General features: G+C 37.1%; 1 pseudogene; it reads left to right on the plus strand.

Moving 5' to 3' along the window:
- The first annotated feature begins 3,381 nt into the window (after nt 1–3,381).
- Nucleotides 3,382–3,723, plus strand: LOC110306071 (annotated as a pseudogene).
- Nucleotides 3,724–11,327: the final 7,604 nt, after the last annotated feature.

Consider the following 11,327-nt stretch of genomic DNA (forward strand, 5'->3'; position numbering starts at 1 on the left):
TAGCTGTTGTAAAACACCTTGACCAAACAGTGATTTGGGGAAGAGAGTATTTATTTTAGCTTGCCACTCTCAGTTGCATTCCATCTCTGAGTGAGTGAAGTAGAAAAGCCAAAGCAGGAACTCAAGTCATGGATCAGGAAACAGACACCGAAGCAGAGGCCATTGGGAAAACCTGCTCGCTGGTCCCCTAAGCCTGCTTTCTCATACTCTCCATCATCCACAGTACTGGGCTGGGCCCTTCCACCATCAAACATGAATCAAGAGGATGTCCTACTGACTTGATTACAGGCAATCTGATGGAAGCATGTTTGTCAATTGAGGTTCCATTTCCCAAACATGTCTAGGTCCGTGCCAACTTGACAAAAGGACCACCAGCACAGTTTGAGAACTTGATGAATTTCTCTGGGAAAATTTAGGTGCCAAATTTGGATTTTCTTTGAACCCCAGTCTTCTTAGAGATCTAAGCTTCTCGTGTCCTGACATCAGGTTAAAGGAACTCTACTCTTTGTCTTCTCTGACCCATGCCCTTATAGTTTTGCTGGCTTCTTTATTAGCAGTCACCTTTTTGTGTGGACTCTTAGCCTCTCCCTCTACTCTTCCCATGAATTAGTGTGCTCTCCAAGAAGAAAAAAGCAACAGATAATGGTAGACTCACCTCAATTAGTAGCACTCAGAGTAGTTCAGGCTTTCAAGTCATGTCTGTCTTCTAAAACTTGAAATGCCTGAAATTTGTGCTTACTGTGAGCAAAGCTCAGATACAAACGACCATACCAGAATGGTGACAGAGGTTAGGGGCACATTTTTGTACAGCAATCCACATGGTCACAGCAGCACAATACTATTGTGAAATTGTGAGCTTAAGATGTGTCAGGACTGAAATATTATGATCAACTCAAATAATATACATTTTATTAAAGAACCACTGAATTTTAATTACCATCATGTTACAGATTTTGTAGTATTCTCAAAATAATATTAAACACAGTTTCTAATGTTATATAAAAAAAGAGCTGGAGATTAAATTCCAGAATTATAAAGCAATGTCATTTAATTGGAAGGAGAAAGTCAAACTTACATAGTAACCTCAGAAAGGACAATAAAAGTGTATATAATAAAAATTACTACCACTAACAGATAAACAGCATGAAATTACATCACTCACCATGAATCTATATTACCTATATCTAACTCTATCTATATTATCTATCTATATCATCAATATATCTAATCAAGGAATTCCCTGTAAAATATGCTTCATAAAATGTTTGAGAGCAATTTAGTCTTGCCGTCTGAATGATTTCCCTTTTATACAAAATTCAATGCATAAACAATTCTTTTAAATTATTTCATGAGAACCAATCAGACAAGTTCAGGTTGTGTGACATTATGAAGCTCTTACTGTTAGAAGATTAAGCAGGTTCCATAGTCTAATGCTAATTGTTAAAGTCTGATATTGATTGCATTCTCTGGTTCAATAAAGCCTGCTACATAAATGCTATTTGGGACAATTGTGCAAATTTTAATATAGATTTAGGTTTATGTTACAGAATGGTGTTTAACTTTCAAAGGTATGAATAGTACTGGGACTATGGAGAGGATTATCTTTATCCTCAGTTATGGGGTACTGAGGTACTTAGAAAGGATGTATTATTATCTCCATAATTGATTTTTAAAGTGGCTTAGCACAAAGTAAAAGATAAAGAAAATACATTGTTATTTTCTAGTAGTGAAGATAAGGAGTTACTTTCTCTCTATTTGATTTTGTTTCTGTTTTTAAAAATTTAAAGAAGGAGCTGCAAGAGATGTGTCAGTGGTTAACACTTAGGATTGTGGCAGAGGAATGGAATTTGGTTCTTAGCACCCACACCAGATGGGTCACAATTGCCTATAACTTCAGCTCCAGGGATCTGACATCCTCAATACCTGGTCTTACCAGCACCTCCATGAACATGTATCTCCCCAGATACATATGCACACAAACACATGCACGTGGACATATAATAAAGTAAATCATCAATAAATTATTAGGAAAAGTAAAAGAGTTCATGTTGAGGACTGACTGTTTGTGAGCTGAGCTCACAAGATATATTTAATAAGTCAAGATATATTTATTGGTAAGTTCAGATTGGGGCTGGGCCTTCAGAATTAGATAGATGGGATTAACATGGGAAGCCATGCCTGGAAGTGGAAAAAAAAACCAAAAACAAAAACAAAAACAAAAAGAGGTAGAGAAAAATTGAATGTCACCTTTAAGATGGTTCACTTAATTGTTCCAAAAGTCTTTCTGTGGATGGCCAAGTTCCTGAGTCTGGAACTTTGCCTCTGACTATGTTATTGTGACAGGGAAAGACAGAGAAGAGACTCCCTTATCTTGTATTCATGGTGACACCATTTCTGGTTTAACGAGAAAATCTCCTTGATGGAAAAATCCCATGAAAAATTACCTACCTTTCCTCTAGGAACCAAAGGTCAAGACAGCCTAGATCATTTATTTTAGCTTCTGCTAAACGGACTGTTTGTACAGAACACCCTCCAGTTAACCTTAGCTTCAGCTTGATTTTGAAAAGGTCCCTTCAGCTGTTGAGCATAGTGAAGAGGTGGTATCTGCCTTTTAAAAACTCCCAAGTTCTGGATGCTTGGGAACACACCTAGGTTCCCCCAACACTTTGGTGTGGTCACAATTAGTTTGAATAAAGACTTTCAATTGGCTATATGTTATATATCTGAGTGTTCATCTCTGCTATGTTACCTGGAACACACTAACGGCCAATTTCTCTCAAACCAAAGGTTGGTGTTTCTACTAGAATTATGGAGGGTCTGTTTAAGCATCTCACCCATTTACCTTATAGATCCTTGTTAGTTCTTTCAGGAAAGTTTCAAGTTTAAGGATCACTAAACATGTTTCTAAGTTACAGGGTGACATGAGGAGTACGCATTGTCTATACAGTCATCAACTTTTTGATATACTCTTTAAGTGCATGTTGTAGTTTGAATGGGAATGTTCCAAATAGGTTTCCATATTTGAATACTTTGTGCCCAATTGGTAACACTGTTTGGGAATGTTAAGATGTATAGCCTTGATGAAGACATATGTCACTGAAGATGGGCTTTGAGAGATAGCATCCTCCTGCTGTTTACAAGTTTGTGTTTGCAGTTCAAGATGTGAGCTCTGGGTACCTCCTCTTATTGCTATGATGCCTGTTACCAGTTGCTCTTTTGTCCCCTCCATTATGACTCTTACACTCAGGAGAAGTAAGCCATAATAAACTCTTAAGTTGCCTCATGCTGCTTTATTACAACAACAGAAGAGTAACTAATAGAACATTTAAAAGTCAAATTGCTGGTCGGAAGTTGCTCTTCTAGCCATGAAAGAAGGATGGCATGGTCTTCAGTTTGCTATGTCCACCTGTTAACAATATGTCCGACCCCCGAAGGCCCAACAAAGTGCTGAGGTATAAGACTCCTCTGAGAGAGTGCAACCCGGCTTTGGACGATCCGACTCCGGACTACATGAATCTTCTCGGCATGATGTTCAGCATGTGCGACCTCATGCTTAAGCTGAAGTGGTGTGCTTGGGTTGCTATCTACTGCTCCTTTATCAGCTTTGCCAACTCGCGGAGCTCGGAGGACACTAAGTAGATGATGAGTAGCTTCATGCTCTCAATCTCTGCTGTGGTGATGTCCTATCTGCAGAATCCTCAGCCCATGACGCCTCCCTGGTGATGCCACCTAGGAGGGTTGGATCCTGGACTCAGGCCTACCTTCTCTCTGGCCTAGCCTTTGGCTGCCTCCATCCTCCCTCAGCTGCTGTCCTAAACTTTCCTGAGTGTGGTCTCTGGGCTCCCAGCTGAATGGAAGGAAATTTGCTCTTTCTTGGGGTCCTGCTTCTGCTTTGACAAAGAGATAAACCTACAGACTTCCCTTTTACCTTCCCTCTCCCCGGCCACTGTTATGAGAAACACTGTTCATGTTTCTACATAGTCACTTGTTTTCTTATAGAAACCAGTTGATATAAAACTTTCAAAAAAAAAAGTCAAATTGTTTCAACTTTATTAATACAACTAGGGCCCCCCAGAGAGGCTGTAACTCCAAGGCCTTACAAGACAAAGTTAAGATCCTCAGTGAAACTTTTTCATGTTGTTCACTCTTATTACCTATGGCCCTTCCTGCTTTTCTTGCAAAATTCTTTTATATCCCAGTTACAAATAATCATAACGATAGCTCTGCATTGCTTTCTTCCATTCTGAATGATAGCAGAACCTAGCACTTTGCTGTATTTGGTTTTCCATTTTCAAAGTGCTTTGCAATCAGTTGCTAGCTGAGCTCCCTTACCCGTGAAATTTATTTCCTGATGACACAAGGAACAGGTTCTTGGCATCTGGCTATGCCTACTACTGCTACCACGGTCCAAGGAGGAAATCAGTGCAGTGGATTGAGGGAAAGGTGAGAGGTCAGGATATTTGTGTCCAATTTTTGATTCTGCACTTGATTTCTGCACATCCTGGTTGAAGGCAGGCAATTTCTCACTGTAAATTTCACCACCTGTAGGAAAAGGAGGAAGGAATCCATACTGAAAAGGGTAAGATGCAAGACGCTCATCTGCAGTAAGCAGGTTGCCTTGAACTTCTAGGACTTTGGTGCTTTAAACCATTACTTGGAGTGGCTCAGGGAAGCTCCTTATCCCGGCATGATCAGATTTCTGATTAATAGACTATCTAAATGCCTGAAATTATATGATCAATATAAAACTTCTCTTTATATTTTCACCCTGTAGTCTTTCCTTCCAAGGAGAGAGAGAGAGAGAGAGAGAGAGAGAGAGAGAGAGAGAGAGAGAGAGAGAGAGAGAGAGATGGAGACAGTAAGATAGAGAGTAAAGATAGAAATAAAATAAGATCAAGGCACAAGAATAGACCAGTTAGTAGGATTCAATAAGCCTTGTTCCCTTCTTCTATTTCATGGTAATTGGGATAATTTTAAGGACTATAACAATAATTAACAAGAATTTCTAGTGACAGTACATGACAAAGTACTCAGTGATCAAAGTGACAATCTGAACTCATCTAGCATAGAATATTATTTTTTTGTTTTCAGTGAGAGTGGCTGGTTATATTGTAACCGATATTTATTAACACAGAAGAAATGAAGACAGTGCTGAAGAACAATAGATAATGACAACAAGATTCGAGTGACTCAGAAGAAGGTGAAACCATTTATCCAGATATCTGTTTTGACATGCTGCAGGTCTCCATCTATTTCCTCCTTTATAATGGATGTTAATGGAGTGAGATCTTTGTCTCAGTGGAGTTTCTGTCCATTTCCCATATTTCTGTCTCTATCTCTCATCCAAGCAAATGTGCCATGGAGATGTTTGGCTGGGACATGCTCAGTTTGAGGACCATAGAGAACTCACACTAAAGCAGAGCATGATTACTGTATTTCTAACAGAAGTGAAAGCAATTCTTCTTCAAACATCAGCAAAGAAGGTAAAATTCTGATTTAGGGGATGAGGACTGGAACATGAGCAGGAGAATTCTGTGATTTTTATCTTGGTCAGGAAATGTAGGTATCAATGTACAGAAAGTAGTTTATGTCCTGAGTCCATTCACCAGGAAGGAAGTGTATTAGAACACAGGTCTCTGAACTCACACAGAGGTGTGATCTGGGACAGTGATGCCAAGTTTCAAATGTCCAGGGGGAAATTATTAGTTTTCCTGAGAAGTAGAATCCATACCCCTGCCCTGGTACATCTGTGTCTGCTCCAAGCTAATAGAGGGTATGAGACTGAATATTTAGATCAAAACTTAAAAACTTAGAAAGGGAGATCTGAGTACCAACTCCCTCTTGACAACACCCAGGCTGCTTATCATGCAATTTTTCGAGACATGGTTTCTTTGTGTAACCCTAGCTGTCCTGGAACTCACTCTGTAGACCAGGCTGGCCTTGAACTCAGAAATCTGCTTGCCTCTGCCTCCCAAGTGCTGGGATTTAAGTCGTGTGCCACCACTGCCTGGCCTCATATCCCTTTTCAATGTCAAAGTTGCTCTTATATCCTGGCAGTTTTCTTCAATGGCTGCATTCAAGATTCAGTTTTACATTTGGAACCTCTGTCAATAAGTTATGAATTGTTTTTACCAGCACACTGAACTTAAAGTTTCGGATTATCATGTATTGTGTGGATCTGGCTTAAGAGGTAATCAAATATTTTAAGCATACTTTGATCATGTGGTCCTAAATCCATTGCACTTGAATTCACAAAAAAAGCAATATTTAAATTCTTAAAGATTAAGAGTACAACATTCTCAGGAAGATCATGATTCCTAAGAGGTTATAGTCAAGGCAGAAAATACTCAAGTAGGAAAAATCAACCCTGAAGATTCTTGATTAGATAATGTTCCTAGACCACCTACCCTGAAATTGGTGAGATGATATTTCATGGACTCCTGTAAGTCCACCAAAAAGTAACCAGCTTGTTTCAAGATAACAATTCTTACGTTCATTACTAAATCAATGAAAACTGTGGTATAAAAGGTAACAACGTCATCTCCTTGAACTAGCTGACATGTCAATTGGGAATTGTAGCATATTGATTGCATAAAGTTTGACTAAATAACAGTTCCCAGTAGAGTCTAGATAATTGAGTTCAGAAGGAATTCAGAAGCCAACATGATCTTATTTTTAAAAACAACAACAAAAATATCATTAACCTAAAGTTATTTACAGAGATAAACTTAGATAAACTTGGAGATTTTTATACCAAGATTTGGATGATGGGCACAGTTGTTGATTTTTTTTTTTAAGATTTTGGATTTTTGTACTTTCTAGAGGGTTTGTTCTATTGAAACATCCTTACTCTGTCACTTAACAATTACATGGTAATAAGTAGTTGTTTTGTTGTCTTTTCTATAAACTGTTAAATAACTATCATAGCTACCTTATAGGATTATGGGAATTAACACAATGAAACTGAGTATAAGTGAACTACAAGTCATTTAAAATCTGATATATGTTATTCTTGAAGCTTTTATCTATAGTTTTACATTATAGATTTTGTAAGAAAGAATTCCCAATAAAAGTGATTTACTTAAAAACCTAATGTGAGGCTTAAGAATATAGCCTAGTGGTAGATCACTTGCTAACCATATGTGAGTTCTTATGTTTACATGCCAGCATAACAAAACAAATGACAAAATATAAGACTGCATTCTAATTTTCTTGCTTTCTTAATGAAAATGCTAGCCGTGTGTTATATAGCTCTAACTCTTATGGTTCATTAGTTATGTCATAAGCACATAGATTCACTACACCAGCATTGTATATAATTTTTGTTTCAAGATTTGTTTCTACATATCATTGTAATGCATTATTTTAAACAAACAGCATAAAATCTTTATCAACTCGACTGAAAAATGTTCCAGTGACATTTACAAACATTATCTAATTACAAACAATTATCTAATGCTTCATATACAGCTAGGGAATTTGTTAACTTTGATCAGTTTTCCATTCCTAGCTCACAACACATGATGCTCACCTGTATATTTAAGTGAAGTTACCTTTGGTTAAAACTTACCATACATAGAAAGCCTATTCACACCAGCTTATGTGGCACCTCACTAAGGAAGGCAGAGCAGCTAAGACATTCACAATAAAAGCCAACTTGAACCTTATTTAACTTCCAAATTGTTTAAACTTTGTAAGGCTCAAATAATTCCCACAAAGACTTGCCACACATCCTCTCTGCACTTTACTGCTTGCCTCCTGGGAAATCAACCTGCCTACTTACTGCAAGAAACAAACACCATTTATATACCTCTGTACCACTTAGGTATCACACATCTTAGGAAAATTTAAAGAGAGGGGTAAGATGTTCTCTTAGCAGTGTACAGTGGCCCATGTCTGTAATCTAAGCACTTGAAAAGTTGAGGCAGGGGGATGGTCATGAGTTTGAGACCTACCAATAATACATAGTGAATTCCAAATCAGGAATGGCTCTTGTATAAAACTAGCTCTTAAAAAAAGAGTAATTAGGAGAAATGCTTAAGAAATAAATTATGGTATGTATCTAATACTCATGTTGCATATTGTACATGCTAGTTTAAAATGAAATATAGTGTAACAGTTAAGTGGTTGATTTTTTTAGGTGTCTTAGCATATTATATTTTATTTATAACTCTTAAGAAAAAGTCATATGTAGTAAAATGTTCTACAAAGCAATGAAAAGGAAAAGCAACTGACAAAGCATCAACAAAAGCCAGAAACAAAATTGAGTAAGTGCTACTTATTTAGAGTGTCTTAGAAACGTAATATGAGGCAGGTAACTGCCTGGATCATAATCCCATAATTACAACTTGTATTTGTGTAGCACTATCTTTGTCGAGAATGCCTCTACCTGCCGAATTCTATACTTACTGCTAAATTAAACAAATTCATGTCTTAAATGCACGTCTTAAAAAGTGTTGAAGGTGGAAACTAGTGAGATAGTGATCATAGCAAGAGTACCCGTGTGGTGAATGTATCACCTTGTATTGCTGAGAATACTTGGAGTTGGCATTTCATTCTGATCTGTACCTAGGTGCTCCCTCTCTGCTCAGACAAACCTAAATAGTGACTGGAACATCTTTAGATAGACAGCTATTTGTAAACTGAGTACACAGACGTATCAGTGTGGGGCTTGACCTTACACTCAGCCAAAAGGTTAACCACTGGTGACTGTGGAGTTGTCTGCACACAGGTAGGCTTAGTCTCAAAAAAAAACAAAAACAAAAACAAAAATAAAAGCAAAACAAACAAACAAACAAACAAAAAATAAAAAAACAACTATTGCTTGTCCATGGAAATCATTTTGCTTCATGGATAGTGTCTTCTGATCAGTGGGCACAGTTCCAAAAGGTAAGTACAATCACAGAAAAGACAAAATATTCACATTTACGTAGAATAAATAAAAAATAACGAAAAACTAAAATAATGCTCACTTAATTGATAATGATGTAACATAACCATTACATAATGATTATAAGCATGTGATGTAAGAAATGGATACCTAAATTTAAAGTGTATATAATAGGTTTTCTGGTTTCCTAAATGACAAATATGTATTCACACACACACACACACACACACACACACACACATTTTTCTTTTGAGGAAACACAGAAGATTCCTTCAGTTTCCTTCAACTAGATGTAGAGCGATATTTGTGATTCTTTCCATTCGTACAGTTTTTTTTAGAGTGCTTTAAATGAGTAGAATAATGAATGGTACAGAGTGACGTACAGTGATCTTGTAAAAACATCACTCCTGAATTAAAGCATCAACTTTGTATTCAAATATAAAATACAGAGTAGAAATACACACAAATAATATGTACACATAGTGTGGACTTTTAAATTGTTTCTATTACTATATGATGAATATTATTATATTTGTTTTCTGAGTGAGGGTCTGAGCATTTTGTCTGTCCCAGTGCCTACAGTGGATGGGAAGAGCAATGGATGTTCTGGATCTGCAGCTACTGATAGTTTGTGTGCTACTATGTAGGTCCTGAGAATCAAACCTAGGTAGGGGTCCTCTCAAAAATCACCAGTGCTCTTGACCATTGGTACATATCTTCAGTCCAGTGGATTTTTTTCATTGTCACCTGTCAATATCAATCTTCAATATAAAACATTATCTTGACATTTAATATAGTCCTAGTTTAATTTCTTTAGCTGTGACAAAACATCCTGACCGACAAACCACATAGGCAAGAAAAGGTTTATTTTAGCTCACAATTCTAGGTTACAGTGTACCACAGCAGAGAAATCAGAAACCTAAAGCAGCTTGTCAAATCACTCCCATAGTCAAGACCAGAGAGAACTGAATGCAAGCAAGCTTGTTATTCAGTTCACCTTCTCCATTATTATAGAGTCCAGGACCCAAATCTCAGAAATAGTGCTCTCCTCAATAGACTGGGTCTTCCCACGTCAACACATGTAATCAAGACAATCCCCCATCAATTTATGCATAGCCCAGCCTGATTTAAAAATTCCCTTATTGAGACTCTTCTCTGGTGATTCTAGATTATCAAGTTGGCCATCACAACTACTGTAAGTCCATCATGCTTAAAGTTGAAATTTAGAAATTTATATACACAGACCATTTACATATACTTGGTGTGCTCTATTTTTCACTAAATATTATGTTTGAGATTATTTTGTTTTCACTTTTCTCTGCTGTTTGAATGTGTTGTTGTGTATTTCTCTGTTCAACAGAAATCTATACAGTCCTTCCTCTTTGACTCTTCTAGTGAACGACGCTGTTATGAATATTCTTGGCTTATTTTCTGGTGTGTATATACGCTGAGAGGAATTGCTGAGTTTGGGGTGTTTATGTGTTTAGCAATAAAACACACCACCAAAATGTCTTTGTTTGCATGACTGTTATCATAAAGATATGCAAACCAACATCTCTTCACCCACCACCCCCAGCTATAGACAGATGAGAGTACAAAGGAATTATTCTAAACAAGAGAATGGCAAAGCAATATGTTTATTGTGCTTGTTTGCAAGAGTATAGGTTTGATTGACCAAAAGAGCCAATCTTAACCTTGATGGAAATTCAGTAAAGCTTCATTCTTTCATTTCCCTACACAACCTATAGGCAGCTCCACCAAAGAATTTTCTTTCTCACTGAAACTACATTTTGGTTTCATAACTTCGGTGTTCGGTCTTGTGAATTACTAGTAGGCAAATTTATTAGTTTTAAAATTTGTGATGCGTGGTATTGTTCTCTTCTCTATTACAAGATCATAACTCTTTCTAAGGTACTCATTTATTTTTTAATTTACCTATTATTAAATGAGATTTATTTCATTTTTGATTTTGTGTGTGGATGTGTTTCTTTGTGTGGCTATGTGCATGTGAGTACAAGTACCTCCGTTAGCCAATGTTTTAGATACCCTAGAGCTAAAGTTACAAGTGGTAAGTGGTTGTAGACTATCCAACATGGAAACTAAATAAAGCTTGGGATCTCTCCAGAGTAGTCCATGCTAAGCCCCAGAGATTGATTTTTAGCATGGTCTGAGACAAGAGGACAATATTCTTCATTTCCATATGCTCACTTAGTTAAGCCAGCATCATTTATTAAAAATTATTCCATCACTTACTGTAGAGAAATTTCCATCTAGAAATATGGCTGCTCTGTCAAAGTATTATATCCAGATACCTGCCCGGTCTGTGTGATCAAACATACTGTTACTACACACCTTTAATCCCAGAAAATGAAGGTAAAGTAGGTTTGTAGAAGTAAGCAGCCATGTTTGAGGGACAGATGAGCCAGAAAAACAAGTG

The sequence above is a fragment of the Mus caroli genome, chromosome 2 (genome assembly GCF_900094665.2).
Source record: "Mus caroli chromosome 2, CAROLI_EIJ_v1.1, whole genome shotgun sequence".
In the NCBI taxonomy this organism is placed as follows: domain Eukaryota; kingdom Metazoa; phylum Chordata; class Mammalia; order Rodentia; family Muridae; genus Mus; species Mus caroli.